This window comes from Hemibagrus wyckioides, linkage group LG11 (genome assembly GCF_019097595.1).
Source record: "Hemibagrus wyckioides isolate EC202008001 linkage group LG11, SWU_Hwy_1.0, whole genome shotgun sequence".
In the NCBI taxonomy this organism is placed as follows: Eukaryota; Metazoa; Chordata; class Actinopteri; order Siluriformes; family Bagridae; genus Hemibagrus; species Hemibagrus wyckioides.
Window position 1 is genome coordinate 14,147,508 of NC_080720.1, and position 16,619 is coordinate 14,164,126.

Genomic DNA, 16,619 nt, shown 5'->3' on the forward strand with positions numbered 1-16,619 from the left:
CTTGTCATATTACAGGGAAATCAGAAAGACTTGCACAAAGCAAAAAATTACAGCTTTATCTCTGAATGTCAGAAAGTGCTGACACTTCCCAAAAAACACTAAATGAACTAAATAATCACTTCGAGAAACTTCACCGTATAAAGTGCACTCGTTTTGAAAATGTGTTTGTCTGACATAGAAGTCCCTTTATAATACTACAGAGCACATTTATATAAACCACGCAGCCAGAAATCCTGTCACAGCTACTGTTACAGATATCCATACCTTCTGACCAATCAGAATCAAGCATTTAACTGTGCTGTGCTAGAAAGCACAAAAGCCTTATATAGAGAGATTTCCATGCCACATACCATACAGACTCAATTATTTAAAACGGCTATGAATATTCATGCCGTCTATGAATAGATGAGTACCATGTCAATTGTGCAAGATCCTTTTCTGTCACATTGTTGGGTGAATATGGACTAGGTGATCATGAGTCGTTTTGCACATCCTGTTGCTTCTGAAACTATGTTAAGAAATTTCGATTTAAATGCCACAACAGAGAAGGGCAATAGAAGGAGAGAGATGTGAGGGGATTCACTATGCATTCCAGTCACATTACTCTTCTCTTTCGCCTCTCATTTACTTGCCTCTCCTCCCACGACCAGGCTGGCTCCAGAGTGTTTTAATAAGGAGCCATGAATTGAAAGCTGGTGGGTTGCTTTCCCACTGTGGTCCGCTCAAGTTTGATGTAAAAGTAGCAGTAGGGGAAAGTTGGAACATCACAAGCATTTAGTCTTAGTCTCCAACCAAAATGGAAAACCAGTTAACAATGATACACACACACACATATATATATATATATATGTGGAAGGTACTGCGGTATTGACTATTGTTCAATATGATTTGCACATTAATTATGGCTATATTAATTAAAAGTATTAATTCTAGTTATGTGATGAAATCTTCTGTGTGGATTTTATTTACCATTTTTGGAAGAAATCTCTAGTGTCAGTGCTCTGTAACAGCTAGAGATAAAACTTTATGAAGTTTTGAGTTTTAAGTCTGATGCAGACCTACTGTCTTCAGCACAGATGATGGAGGGCTTTGCGCTTTCTTTCTAAAGTAATAAGCTCAAGAGAGAAAAGAGGTAGAGGCTAGTGAAGGAACAATGGTTTATAGATGTCATTTTCAAATTCATTAGTAGCAAATTTATATGGTATAAGAGAAACAAAACACTTTTGCTGTGACTTTATTGGATAATAATTGACCTCAGTGTGGCAACCACACAGTGACCGTGTGTCAGGTCACATTAGCATCTCCCGAAATCTTTTATTCCTTATTTAGCCAACTATATCTAATGGCATCAACTGAAACTGTTTAAGATTATAACTTATTATTACTTTGAACACATGAGTGTGTGAGCGAATGAACAAGGACATAAGCATGCTAAAGAACTTGAACACTGCAGCTCAGGTCTACCACTAAAAACTCTCGGTATACTGCATCCCTGCAGCAGAGCATAACCGTAAGCCCTTACTCTCCCTCCGCAGAGAACGCACTCCCGCTTCAGACGCCCACTCACTGCTTCAATGAAAGCTCATCTGTAGGCTGAAAAGCCAAAATGTTGCAAAGAGAGAAAGAGTGCAACAGCACAAGAGAGAGAGAGAGAGAGAGAGGGAATGCAAAAGAAGGTTATGTTGCATATTCATAACCAAAAACAGCACTGCTGATAGAAACAGAGGGTACAATCTCAGAGTCTCCTTCCTGACCCAATCCAACAAAGTAAACGATCAGACAGGGGTAAAAATTATCAAAGAGAATGACAGGGGGAAAAAAATTGCAGTATCTCATGCACATCATCTCAAATCTGACATATCACAAGGTGAAATGTGTGACTGGTGTGCCTTTCAACACTGCGGTATGCTTAAAGGCCTCGTTTCTGCACAGCTGATGGGAAATAGACTGTCCTACATAAGGAGCAGAAATTGTTTGAAGAACCCAAATTCGGCTCTGCACAGCTCACCTGTTAGAAAGAGCGCCATGCAGCAGTTTTCCTTACCGCTGAGTCTCAGGGCCAAATTTTTCAGTCTCTTTGGCAGCCACACAGTGTGTTAGGACACGCCAAACCCGCAGTAGTAGGTGATAATCATAATAACGTGCTAAAGCTTCAGCTCTGCACTGTGTGTGAGTGTGTGTGTGTTTGTATGTGTGTGTGTGTTTGTATGTGTGTGTGTGTGTGTGGGCTGGCCTCTTTGCAAAGAGAGGATGCTGCACCATGGAAACCTGTGCAGATATTCACAGCTAATTATGCAGCGACCCGCTGACAGATATGAGTGCGAAGATGCACCATGGAATTAAACTGCCAGCTCCAGTTGCCATGTTCAGCTGCAACGAAAAGAGGGTGAGAGAAAGAGATCTGAGATTTACACAGAGAAAGTTAATACCTCAAATTAACAAAGCCTCAATTTTAGTGTCTAAAACTTGAAGAGAACAGAAACAAATCAATAAGGATTGAATTCTCGCCATTTTACAAATGAGGTGATGATGAACAGAACCAGTTAAACATTTAGACACAGCGACTTGTAGTGAAAAGTTTCACATTTTACTACATTTCACAGATTGTAAAAAAAAAAATAAAAAAATCTAAAATTATATCTAATTATGAGTATGTTGCAATAAAAGTTGCAAGGTCAGTCTTTATTTTTTTTTGTGTGTGAGCTTCAAAAATTCTGTCTTAAAAAAGGTCCAACGTAGTGACGGCTTTGCTGCCTTTAAAATTGTAATATGTGAAAATGAGTTCATGTTAAAATGTTAATCATTTGCTTGAAATATACTAAATCATTATAATACATTCACACATATGTGACTTGACAAACGTCAGATTTCAAGCCTTCTTAAAGCCACATAGTGACATAAAACAGTCAGATAAATTAAATATAGTATACACATTTCAACTCTAAGATGGCTGCCTTAAAAAAGTCTACTTTAAAATTCCATGAGAAACTACAGTTTTATTCATTTTTACAAATTTGTTCATTCTCTAAATCACTTAAACTTAAACATTACCAAAACAGCAGTAATAGTTTACATCCATGGCCTTACTTTGTAGGCATTAAATTATTTCTGTGAGGAAGATGTCTTAAGTCAACATGCAGCTGAGCATTAGTGCTGTGCTAAAAGGAAATGAAAGCATCCATAGATTTTTTTCTTCTTCTTTTGAACAGCAGCAATTTGCTTCACTGACAAAACACTGCAGTACCTGTACTAATGAGCCATGGCTAGTTCTCAGCCAAATCTTCTGTGAAAGTGGGTTTGCTTTCATGACTTGGAAGTGTAACCTGGGATAAAATTGGTTTTCTAAGGAAGCAGTCACATATGTGATCATAACTATAAGGTATTTGTGCGGAAAATATATCTATAAATTGAAAGGCCAATGTAACATTACAGTTTAAGTAGTTTCGCCTAAACTACCTGTGTTACTCTGAGGCTTATTTTCTAAAATTACTTGTAAGGGCTACTTTAATATTATGTAATCATTAAGTTGATTATTGTCTTATAATAGCATGTTGCTGCTCCCTACGTGTGTGAGGGAGTCACCACAGTGGACCAACTAGTCCACACAACATCTTGGCACAGGTTTTATGCCGGATGCCCTTCCTGACACTTTACCCAGGCTTGGGAACTGCATCCAGTGGCTGGCAATCAAACCCAGGCCTTCCACATGGCAGGCAAGAAACCTACCACTGAGCCACCAATGCTCTCCTGTCCTACAGTAGCATGTTTAATTTTCAGTTTATTGTTTATTTGTATAGCACTTTTAACAATGCACATTGTCTCAAAGCAGCTTTGAGCTAAAAGTTAAGTTACTATTTATCCCTAACAGTTATCCCTAATGAGCAAGTCTGAGGTGAAAGCGGCATTAAAAAACTCCCTGAGACTATATGAGGCAGAAACATTGAAAGGAACCAGGCTCAGAAGGGAAACCATCCTCATTTAGGTGACAGTAAATAATGTTGTTCAACACTAGGAACTGTTTTATTTATTAGAGAACAAATCATATATTTTTATTCATTTACAGTTACATTTAATGTTGCAGATCATCCACAAAAGACAAAAACACTCAGTGTGTCATGTTTCAAAGGCACACAATGTTCTCCCTCCTGAAGACTCTACAGCGGGGGAAACCTATAGTTACAGCTTTACCTCTGATGATTACAAAATGCTGACACTGGAAACACTTTCACATAAATGTTAACTTTTAACTTTTCAGCAGACTTCAGTAGATCAACATTTTTCAAAATCTGTTGAATTGTACTACATCCAAGTCCCTGTGAATTAGCTGTTATTACAGAGATGATAACGTATTCAAACAAGCACATTAATATAAACCTGTGACCTGCCTTGTAGCCAGAATGACAGAAAACAAATCGACATCTTCTGACCAATCAGAATTCAGAAAGCCTGCTTATGCAAAGAACACATCAGCATGGAACTATCAAGCAGTTTGGGTTGGAATTTTTCTGTATGGAGGCTTTAAACTTGTCATTTTGTGACTTGCAATGTTAAACACATACATGTTTGGAAATTAGGTAGGACCTAAAAGCATCTAACCAAACACGTTGTGTAAATACCATAAAGGATATGGCAGTTTAGTGGCTAAGGTGTTGGTCTACTGATCAGAAAGTTGTTAGTTTGAATTTAAGCTGCTTCTGAGCAAGGCCCTCATCCTGCAATTGCTCAGTTGTATAAAAATGAGATAAGGGTGTCTGCCAAATGCTGTCTGTCATAATGATTTTGAATTGCTGGTTACTAGAAGCTGGAAGTCATGTTGTGGAATAAAACCAGACAAAAGGCTCATTTTTCAAAAAATATCTAGATGAGAAAAAATTATTTTTAGTACAAATCTGTATATCACATTTGCCACTATATGAATGTTGTGAGGTCTTTCAAAAATGATGTAAACATACCCCTGCACCCCTCCCCACCAAAAAAAAGTCAATGAACTGAGTATAAACAGTGACTGAACAGTAGGCCAACTTAAAAATCTGACATCACTCTGCCATACACAGTGTAGACATACATATGATGACTGCATCATACTTATTCTAGCTTTTCACACTTCTTCTGGATAATTATGAAATCAGTAAACAGCTCTTCCTGATCTTTCCTGCTGAGGATTTTCCATGGGATGAGTGTATATAGGACAGGGTGACCTAGTTGACAGAAGACCTACTTTAATCTGATTGGCTTTGTTAAGGCAATCCACTCCCCTGCTCAGTAGCTCAATTCAAACCAGGTCTGTTTGGGTTTCATTAACCCTGTACTCATATCATCGTACATGTCGGGGCTTTCAGATAAACCATGTATATAATATCAGATCTGTCAGTGCGAGTGCCAGACAACAGCTGATACCAAATCTAGAAACTATAATAAATAAATAATCTATAAATAAGTCTATAATCTATGAAATGTCCATCATGTTTTTTTCCCTCCACTTACAGGAACATTTCATCTTGACCGGAAAGGAACGTATTAACTTCAAAAGAAAAATGAATGGATTTTATGACCTTGTGACTATGTCATGAGTAACTTCCAGTCACCAAAACCTCGCATTCAATGACAAACTTGACAAGCATGACATTAAAGCATTGATTCATAGACAGCTCGATGTGTCATAGAGCACAAAATGTGTTTTAGCCAAAATATCCAGAGATTTAAATGAACTTTACAGAAATCCTAAACATATTAATGTTCCCACAGTGTCTGACAAGCCTTAATATTCTCCAAAAAAGAGACTCTTTCCTATTTATATGTTTAGGTACATTGGTTTTTCATTTAAATTCTTTTCAAGACTTTTCTGATTCACAGTACATGACTTACATTTTTTTCAGGACCATCAGCTTAATTTCAGGGCAGCAGCGGATTAGCTTGGGGAACAGGAGCAGACAGAAATACACCCCATACGGGATGCCGTGTTTTGCATGTTCTAAATGTGGCCACATGAGTTAGCTCAGGGTTCTCCGGGTTCCTTCCACATCCCAAAATCCCAAAAGATGCCTGTAGGTGGATTCACTATTCTGAATTGACTTTAGATGTGAATGTGTCTACATGATGCCCTGCAATGCAACAGCATCCCATTCAAGGACTAATCCCATCTCATACCATAGAGCTCTTGGGATAGGCTCCATATCTACAGCGACTCAAAAATTCTATACTTCCAGATCTACTGAGGCCTTATTTCTATCCTTCCACTGTACTATTTTTGCTAAATCACTAAGAAAAAAATAAAGTTGATGATCTTATGTTGATCTAGTGATGCACAAATCACCCATTTTTGAATGATACTTGAAAAATGGCAACATGCAAATATACGAAATGGCGGTGTTTGCTGTTCTCAAAATATAAACGTGTAAAGTTACATCTCCATTTCCTCCTGGTCTTATTGCTGTAAATCTGGGGCTAAAAATTATAGGGAACAAGTCCCTCAGAGATGTTATTTATATACCTAAAAGCTATAAAAGGCAGTAACTATTAAAAAAAATAATAAAAAGTTTTATCTGCTGTAGAATTTCTATTTCAGATTTCTGTTTTTCACAGACTGAAAACGATCAGCAAAGTCACTTTACTCTCTGCTTTGTATTAGGCTTCTTAAAAATCAATATCCACAAGGAGAAAAGTTCTCTGTAGCAGCAGTATTTCTTATCAAACCTTTCTTGGCATGAGTGCTCTGACCTGGCAGCGTCAGTTAGAAAGGAAGAGGAAACTTTGAGTCTCTGTGGCAACTCACTGGCTTGGATGTTGCTTTAGTATTTAGGTTCTGTGTAGGTTATACATTACTTAAAGATTTTAATTTTATTTCATGAGCTAGAACAGCTGTTCAAAATACATTTCCTTTCGTTCATGCAGATTATAGATTGGACTGTGCACAAAATTAAAAAATAATGAAAAGTAAAATCAATATTCTATTCATACAGGATACATCATTCTCTGTTGTATTCTGGGACCTTAACAAGCTTTAAGCCTTAACAGTGGACTTTATAACAAGCGCACACACTCCTAACAGCGTGCAGTAGCGTGACTAACAAATAAGCTTTATAATATTTCTCCACTAAACTACAGTTACCCCATGCTACAGTAAATTGTATACACCAGTTCTCTTTAATTAACTTACTGGCAGTGGATCTACTGAATGCAGCAAACTGAGACTTAAACAAGCCAAGATATTTCAGCAGCCGCTCCAAGACATGGTACTGACTGCACTGAAATATAATAGAGAATAATTCAGTAGAACCTGAAACACATGCCGCTCATAACAATAGTAAAATCATATTATTTTTTGAGCAACTGTAAGGACAGAATTACTAAAAATAATATATAAATTCACAAATATCTACAAATATGTATATCTTTACTATAGGGCTGTTATGCAGTGCCACTATTTGGATTTAAACCTAAAGCACATGGTAAAAAAAAGGATTTTAGTGGATGGTACATACTACTCATGCAAATCATTTACATTTTACATAGTTCTATTAGTCAGCAAGTGAAATATATAATAATTGGTAAATTCTTTCCACCCTATCTAATTGTTAATAGAAATAACTCACTTTTATTGAGTAGATTCTATAGGTTTGTTTCTACAGTGTGGGAATGAGCTGTACTAGATAAGCATTACTTAAGATACATTTATTTGTTTTTGTTTATGTCTAACTGTGAAATTTGCTAGCAATTTCTAGCAAGTGTGATAGCTTTATTTAAAAGACCTCAACCCTGACCAGGCAGTTACTAAGGATAAACGAAGCTGTGCTGCATCATCATGTTAACGAATACAGTCTTCCTTTTTCACATGCATACAGAAATCATTTTTGCTTCTTTTCCCAGCCCTGATGCACCTCCTATTTGAATGCATTATCTGTTCATTCTGAATAATCGATTCCTATTCAGTTACATCATTCCTCTAGAAATCAATTTGATCTTATGTCATGCTTTTTTTTTTAAGTATTCATTTTCCAATCTGAATGAAACGTCTTCCAGTTTGGCTCAGAATTCTTAGGGAAATCTTAATATTGTTCAATTCTGAACCCTTTATGCTGCAAAAACGAGGACCCAAGAGCACACATAATCCTCCTACTTAAAGTTTATTATTATATCAGTGTAGACTGAAAAGCTCCTGATCTTAGTTTCAACCGTAAAACCTTTATTTCAATCGTAAAAATCTGTGACCATGAATTTACGGGAGTCCGCTTAGATTATTTTTGGCAAATAGAGAGTGAATGCCTAAAAAAATATATATATATATATATATATGTATACATATATCCAGCATAATTGTCAGAAAGTGGCTTTACATAAATTCTGGATTTAGATTGGGATTCCTAATGAGCATGCTAGAGCAATCCAATTTATCTAAATTTAACTACTTATTCAATCATTTGCTGCCTTTTTTCTCTAATGTTGTTAAGCAGAGTCCCAGCTGTTTCTCAAGGATGGATGAATACAATTAGCTACTTTCACCATTCCCAAAGAAACAGAATTCCATTTTAAGCTCTTTTATATTTTTAAGTATTTGGAACACTGATTCCTAATAGTCTCTTTTATACCTTGGAGTTTAGGTGTGCTTGTTCATGTCTTTGAATAAAAAGATAGCTTTTTTGGGATTTCTATGAATCATCAGGACTTTGAACATGTGCTGTGGAGAACTCAATGAAATGCTCATGTTATAATGTCCTAATGCTTCTCAAAGAGAGGTTAAAACACATCATAAACTTCTTACAGTTATTTGCCTGTTTGAACAAAATGGGTTTAATAATAAAAAAAATGTTATGTGAACCAAATGTGTTCTGTCATTGGAATATTCAGCAATAGAAAGCTCTATGGCTCTAATAAATAGCTTTTTAAAACACAGTGTGGCAAGATGATACAGTGAGCATCACAGGGTCCGGATCCCTGTTTGATCCCAAGTGTGGGGGACAGTCTGTGCCCACAAAGAAGGCAAACTTTATCAGTTTATACTACCTATCCTCCAAAAATGTTTGGCTTAAAGGTAAATGTGTGTTGCACTCAGTCAATCCATCACTTAAGTTTTTCAGGACCATAAGTCAAATTTCAGGTTGACACAGCCTCATATTTCAGAGGACCTCAGTTCGATCCAAAGCTTGGTGACCACTATGGGAGCAGGCAAGAACATCACCCTGGATAGGACGCCATGTTATACATGTTCTACCTGTGTCTATGTGGGTTTCTACCAGCTTCTCTGGTTTCCTCCCACATCCCAAAACCATGCATGTAGGTGGACTGGCTATTTTAAATTTCCCGTAGGTGCGAATGAGTGTGATGGACCGCCGTCCCATTCAGAGTGTATTCTTGCCTCGCACCCAGTGTTCTCGGGATCTACTGTGACCCTTACTGTGAGCCTAATATAAGAATATTCAATAAAATAAATGTGTTGAGTGCTGTGTTGAGATTTTTTTAACAGTGAAAGGGCTGCAAGAGTTTCAAAACCCCTTTTGTGAAATCCTAATGTGATGGTGCATGTGGAAACCAGTGATTTAAAGCACAGGTGGACACACACTCACACAAAAAAGTGGACAAGGCTTTTCACCTGCAGCATGCACAGTGCTATCCAGGATACTGAACCAGAGCAGGCAGTTTCTCCATAACCAACACGATGCAGATGCACGGACACGGAGATGCTGAGATGATGGCAAATGTTTGGGAAGGGGGAAAAAAGCGTGGACAACATTAAAACATGACGTATTGAACTAAATCGTAAAAAACAAAGATCTACATACCGCATGGAGCTTTGTGCTCATTTTGCAAGCCAAAAACAACAAGGTCTCTAAGGCAGAGATTTCGAAGGTGGAACTGGCGGCACCTCGTTGAAAATCCGGCAAAAAATAGCGTTTTCTGTGGACAAAATTCTGTCTTTTATGTGTCCTGGCTCTCCGCGGTAATGCACAGTGCGTTCAGTGCTCTATCTCCATGGTGTGTGTGTGTGTGTGTGTGTGTGTGTGTGTGCGTGCGCGCGCGTGTGTTGTAGCAGTAGGCTTTAATGGCTGCACTGGCGCGCGACGCGACACGATACGCCGCTCCTCCTCACACTCCCACACCGGCAATCATACAAGTTGGAGGTGACCTTTTGTGAGTTTTGTGTCGTTTACCAAACTGCATATCATTTCTTCATCATCTATAACATATCTGGAACAAGGAGATGAAAAATCTGCATGATGCAAACGTTTAACATGTGCAATTACGTCCAGTAAAATCAGCAGTGTGCCTTATGCATGGCAAGAAATGCAGTATGAAAGCATCATCATGTGCATGTTGCACACAACCATCAGAAAATGTACATTGTGTGTGCAACATGTCCACGCAGCCTGGCACTACCATGGCAACTGAGCTGTCCATTTTATCTAAAACAGACCAGTGAAATGATTTAATTCGCTCTGGGGTTTGCGTTGCCTTTCAATCCCATCCCATCTTTGCAGAAAGAAGAGACAACAAATGTATAATATTGTTTATAGTACAGTGGCACTGATTAATGAAACTTGATAAGAAGGTGATTATCAATTATCTAACCACAAACACATTCACATCCTTCGGTGGTTTTAATGTTATGGCTGATCAGTGTGTGTATGTAAGTTTATTTCATATTTATTGGGGGGTAGTGGCTCTGGGTTGTTGATCGGAGGATCAGGGTTCAAGCCCCAGCACCACCAAGCTCCACTGTTGGGCCCATGAGCAAGGTCCTTAACCCTACCTGCTCCAGGGGCGCTGTAGCTGCTGCTGCTGCGAAGAAAAGTATTCCAATGTGCTGTAATGTATGTGTGGTGATAATAAAGGCTTTATGTCTTCAGTTCCTTATGGAAGGAGTCTCCAGTGTCAGCTATAAAGTGCTATAATCAGCTATATAGATGCTATAAAGTAAGTGATAACACACACACACAAAATGGCATTCATTAACACATTAAAAATAGCAAATCACTATGGCAGAATAGTGGAGAAATAAAAGATTTCCAGCATTGCTCTTATAGAAACAAAACATCCGCTGAACATTAGTATTTAAATTGAGGCTTTTGTGTAGAGTGTGTTGGTTAAAATTTTTGTTACTGCTCTTTTTTGAATTAATTTATGCAAAAGCATGAGTTTCAGTTATCGTTCCATTATGACAAATCCATTTATCATTCATCAGAATGCCTTTACTTTAGGTTTCTACATAGGATTTATCCTTGGGTATAGGTTTGCTAAGAAGCCACATCAAACTGAATAATATAATCATCTCTGACTATATCTGGTGTATCCCACAGGAGTCTGGCTTCCTCTTTAAGTCTTGACTCCTCTCACAGTTTCCATAGCATGTTCAGTCAGTTCAGTCAAAATGAAATACACCAAAGAAAAATCTTTACCACGCATACACTTAATCAGCCCAGTCTTTAGCATGGAGAAAACTACTTATGCAAGTCATTGACCTCTTGTCTCAAACTAAATTGAGCAGTATTCTAAAAATAGATGTGTTTAGGGGGTATCCGTCACTGCTTGACATTCTGTTGTCTTTAAAAAGGACATTATAAAACTAAAAATAGTGGCTAGACTTACCTTCTTCCTCGGCACATTATTGGGTATCACTCTGCACAAACATTAGAATCCGGCAGGAGGCGTGTCATTTAGGAGTGATTCAGATGATTATATAGTTTCAGTACAGAGGTGGACACTTGATAAGCTCATTACCTCACCCACCAATGTGTAAAAGTAAACGCTCCCATGAGCTGCCCAGTCTGGAAAACGAACTAGGCTGAAATGGTCATATTGAGCTGGTTCATTTGTAAAGTGCATTAATAAAGTCTAAGGACAAGGAACATAATCAGTATATGATCACATACCCCATTGTGTTGTCATTGGCCAGCATTTCATACTGCAGTACTGTATGCTGTGGAGTTTTGTCCTGACTCTGTCCTCACATAAAAGACATAAAAGACCATTTTTATTTTCTCACAACAATTTTAACTGAGAGGTGAATGCATTTAGTAAGTAGAAAAGTTAATAATGGCTTTGTGTTGGACTTTTCATACAGCTTGGTTCAGTGATTGTGATTACGAAAAGATTGCTGTCTTGCATGCAAGCTAATTAATCCACACTAGTGAAAATGGTTCTACCGAAAGTCAGATGAGTGGCTCATGAGTGTAGTGCAGCAGGTGATGGGATTCAGAAAAGCATGAAAAGGTTCAATAGTTTTTTGTTTTTTTTCCTTACTCGTACAAATATCCTTGAAGATATGCAAAACGGTCCATGATGCTTATTTGTTTTTGAATGTCACTCATTCTATTGACACTGATTAGGCAATTTAAGATACTGTGGGTGGCGCTTCATGAACATGGGCAGGAATCATTCAAATGTCAAAGCCTGCCTTACTGTGAAGAAGAAAAAAGACTAATCTTACCTAATGAACCTTTTGTTACAAAAATTAGTATGTTTTTTCTCCTTTTCTAGTTGGTCCAAGAGCAGGTCCAAATGAAAAACTAATCTGCTCATCACACATGCCAAGGCGACTGATTTTCCCATTCATTTAGTGTAATTAGTATAGTAAACTTCTGTAATTTGATTGTGAATCTGCTATTTCATGAAGCAGACTGTTTCTAAAGAAATAGTGCTATTTAACCAGATGATGTATTTTTATTTAAGAGTGTGAACGCCATGCTCTTTCAATGATCTAAATGCTTGGCTTACCTTATTTGATAGCTCCATACATTAGCCCTAACAAATTTTAGACACCGTACAAGAATCTGCAAGTCTGCTCACCTATATCCAGTATGTTTCTGTCTTACTTGTTGCTTTATAGCAAAGCATCTGGCAAATAAATACTTGAGTACATTAAAGCTTATCTATCTATCTATCTATCTATCTATCTATCTATCTATCTATCTATCTATCTATCTATCTATCTATCTATCTATCTATCTATCTATCTATCTATCTATCTATCTATCTATCTATCTATCTATGCGTGTATTGCTGCTTTGAGAACACGTCCATTGTTAAAAGCGCTATACAAATAAAACTGAATTGAATGGAAAAAACTATTGGTACACTTGATACTGCGAAAAATGCTACTACATTTTGTGAAAATAACTGAAAATAGGATTAAATAATGAGTAGGTCTAAAAAATAAGGCAATGAACTTATATAGTGTAGGAGAGAACATTTCATTCACAGCACATTAGAGTGATAAAGTTCATTACGATATATTAGGTGAATGTAATACACAAACACTGTCCTTGAAATTAAATATTCTGCATCATTATTGAAAGCACAAATGCTTGTCTGTCCCATATTATCTCATCCATCTCCTTGTGTGAGTATTTTATTTATTTACTGGAAGGCCGTGTTTATACCATGTGTAGTCTCAGTACCAGCGCATAACTGTTCAGAGGTTATCAGACTTACGAGGTTGCTGCTTTATTTTTACAGTTGCTTAGCAACAGTCAGATTTCTGAGAGCTGCTGAAGGGAAGGAATGAATATAAAAAGTCTTAAGAGCTGTTCATCCTTCATTTTTTTTTCTCCTCAAGTCTATGTGACTATAAGGAAATCATTTGTGTTGGATATTTACCATCACTGTGTCCTTTAAACAATGGCACAATACAAAAGATGAGAGAACAGATTGTTATTAATCATCCACAAAGTGCAGCGAGCTGAAAATAAAGGCATTGAGTGGTTTTAGAATAGATCGTTGTTTTCATTTCATCTTCCATTTCAGTTTCCATTGCATAAGTATTTGCCCCTTTGAGCTTTTTTATTTTATTTTGTCATGTTAGAACCCGGATATAATTGGGATTCTGTGGATAATGTGGCTAACATTTAAGTTCGATTATACAATGCATTGTATTTTCTTTCTTAAACTGGATTTGATATAGCAAATACAGTGAAATATGCATAAATGGATCATAAAGAAATAAATATTTTTTATATTATATTTTATTTTTTATTTTATTATTTTTTAATAAATATTTTTTGTGAAGATTGACTAAATTATCCACAGATCTGAGCCACAGGACATTATTCCTATTTTATATATACTGTTATTGACCTTGTCAGTTTATGTCTTGAGATTATATACCGAGATTGAGATATTTATGGAAAACAAAATGGAATGTTAGAAAAATGCTATTTTACTATTTGTATATTTATTATGATTAGAATATTTCTACAATATTTCTAAATCTCACATATCTTTACTAAATATATGATTTACAGCTATGTTTTTTGGTGAATGTTTACATCAATTTCAAACATATTTATATAACATTATCCCATGCAAATAACTGTGTGTGTTTGCTTGTTGATGGCTGTATACACTATATTGCCAAAAGTTTTGGGACACCCCTTCTAATTGAATTCAGGTGTTCTTGGCCCCTTAGTTCCCGTGAACTCTTAATGCTTCAGCATACCAAGATATTTTGGACAATTTCATGCTCCCAACATTGTGGGAACAATTCGGGGATGGCCCCTTCCTGTTCCAACATGACTGTACACCAGAGCACAAAGCAAGGTCCATAAAGACATGGATGAGAGAGTTTGGTGTGGAGGAACTTGACTGACCTGCACAGAGTCCTGACCTCAACCCGATAGAACACCTTTGGGATGAATTAGAGCAGAGACTGCGAGCCAGGCCAAAACTGGGACGTCTGCCTTTACATGCACATGAATTAAATATGGAGTTGGCCTGTCCTTTGCAGCTATACCAGCTTCAACTCTTCTGGGAAGGTTTAGGAGTGTGTTTATGGGAATTTTTGACCATTCCTGTAGAAGGGCACTTGTGAGGTCAGGCACACGAGAAGGGCTGACTTGCAGTCTCCACTCTAACTCATCCTAAAGGTGTTCTATCGGGTCCAAAATATCTTAATATGCTGAAGCATTAAGAGTTTCTTTCACTGGAACTAAGGGGTCAAGCCCAACCCCTAAACAATAACACCTGAATTCAATGATTTAGAGGGGTGTCCCAAAACTATTGGCAATATAGTGTATACACTACACGGTATAGTGTGTAATGCTGGAAGTGCAGGAATTACCCACACATTGTATGTTTGAGGAATGTGCCACTCTTTGTCACCTCTGATCAAAATGTGAGAAGCCATTAATATAACTTTTTATTCATATAAACTTATCTCACCACCTTCACCAACACAGTGGGACAAAGTACAAAGTAAGTTCTGAAAAAAGGTTCTGAAATCATTAGGGGTTTAGGTATAGAAAAGAATTCCCAACTTCATTCAGGAACACTATCATTAAAAAATAGGAAAACTATGATTAGACTAACTATGGTTCAGCCTAGATGAGGACGTAATGTCAGGCATCAGGTAAAGAGTGGATTAGTTCAAAAGGAACCAAGATATGATGGGTAACTCACAAAGCAACATGATGCAACCAGCACCATGCTTCACTGTGGGGATTGTGTTCTCACTATTGGATTGTGATGAGCACCTAATCAAGGCCAAAGTACCTTTTCCTACATGTTTGCTGAGCATTTTGGGAAACAAGATTGCATGGTTGAGCTTGGTCTAGTCTAGGCTCTAGGGGGCTGGGGGATGTGGTAGTGGTTACGTTGTTGGACTCCTGATAGGAAGGTTGTGGGTTTGAATCCTAGATCCACAATCAAGCTGCCACCACTGTGCCCCTGAGCAAGGCCCTTAACCCTCAGTTGTATAAAATGAGATAAATTTTAGGTCGCCCTGGATAAGAACGTCTACCAAATGCCAGAAATGTAAATATAGGCTTTAGTTGTTCTTTGAAGAGCTTCGACCATCTGAGCTGATCTGTTACATACACTATGTGGCCAAAAGTATGTGGCAAACTGACCATCACACGCACATGTGTGTCTTCCCCAAACTGTTGCCAAAAATTTGGAAGCACACAATTGTATAGGATGTTTTTTGTTGCTGTAGCATTGCAATTTCACTTCACTGTAACTGAGGTTAAACCAGGCTGGTCATTTCCACCACCAGAACTGCTGTAAACTCTAGACACTGCTCATTGCCAAGAGGTTCCAGCATATCAGTCCACCTGTGCACAAATCCAGGTCCATATTGACACGATCTGGCATGGTTGAAGTGGAAGAACCGGAGTGGCCCTCACAGAGCCCTGTCCTCAACCCCAAGAGCTACAGCACCCCAGGCCTTCCTCACCCGACATCAGCGCATGACCTCACTAATGCTCTTTTGGCTGAATGACCACAAATCCCCACAACTACATTCTAAAATCCTTCCCAGAGGAGTGGAGGTTCTTATAATGGTAAATCTGGGATGGGACATTCAAAAAGCTCATGTGGGTTGGATGGTTATGTGCGCACAAACGTTTGACCATACAGTGTATATACACATAAATATATTGCAGATAGGGATAGGATAAAGGAAGAATTGCTGGGTAAGTTACCTTTCTCAATGAACCTGGCAAATCTTCCCCTAGAGTCTCCTCTGAAAGTTGTAGCTTGCTGACTGTTGCATATTCAGCATTATTATTTTCCACCAATATCTGCAAGCAGGCTTTACAATGAAATTAAGGCAGAGTGGGCTCTCATCAGCACACACCTACAACAGCTGCATCTGTATCTCTATAAAATAAAAATAGCAGTCGGTGTGTATC

At 37.7% G+C, this 16,619-nt stretch overlaps 1 protein-coding gene across 3 annotated transcripts in view; it reads right to left on the reverse strand.

Moving 5' to 3' along the window:
- The window catches only part of lrrc7 (leucine rich repeat containing 7), a 127,024-nt gene extending 117,033 nt beyond the window's left edge, over positions 1-9,991 (reverse strand). Inside the window, exons 1-2 of one of the 3 annotated variants that reach the window (XM_058401936.1) lie at positions 9,777-9,991; positions 9,587-9,677 (exon numbers count right to left, since the gene is read on the reverse strand). The gene's annotated coding sequence lies outside the window, so the exon portion shown is untranslated. Of the gene's footprint in view, positions 1-2,008; positions 2,150-9,586; positions 9,678-9,776 lie in introns of those variants that run through there. The other 2 variants (XM_058401935.1, XM_058401937.1) reach the window with 2 other exon arrangements.
- Between the last annotated feature and the right edge of the window lie 6,628 nt (positions 9,992-16,619).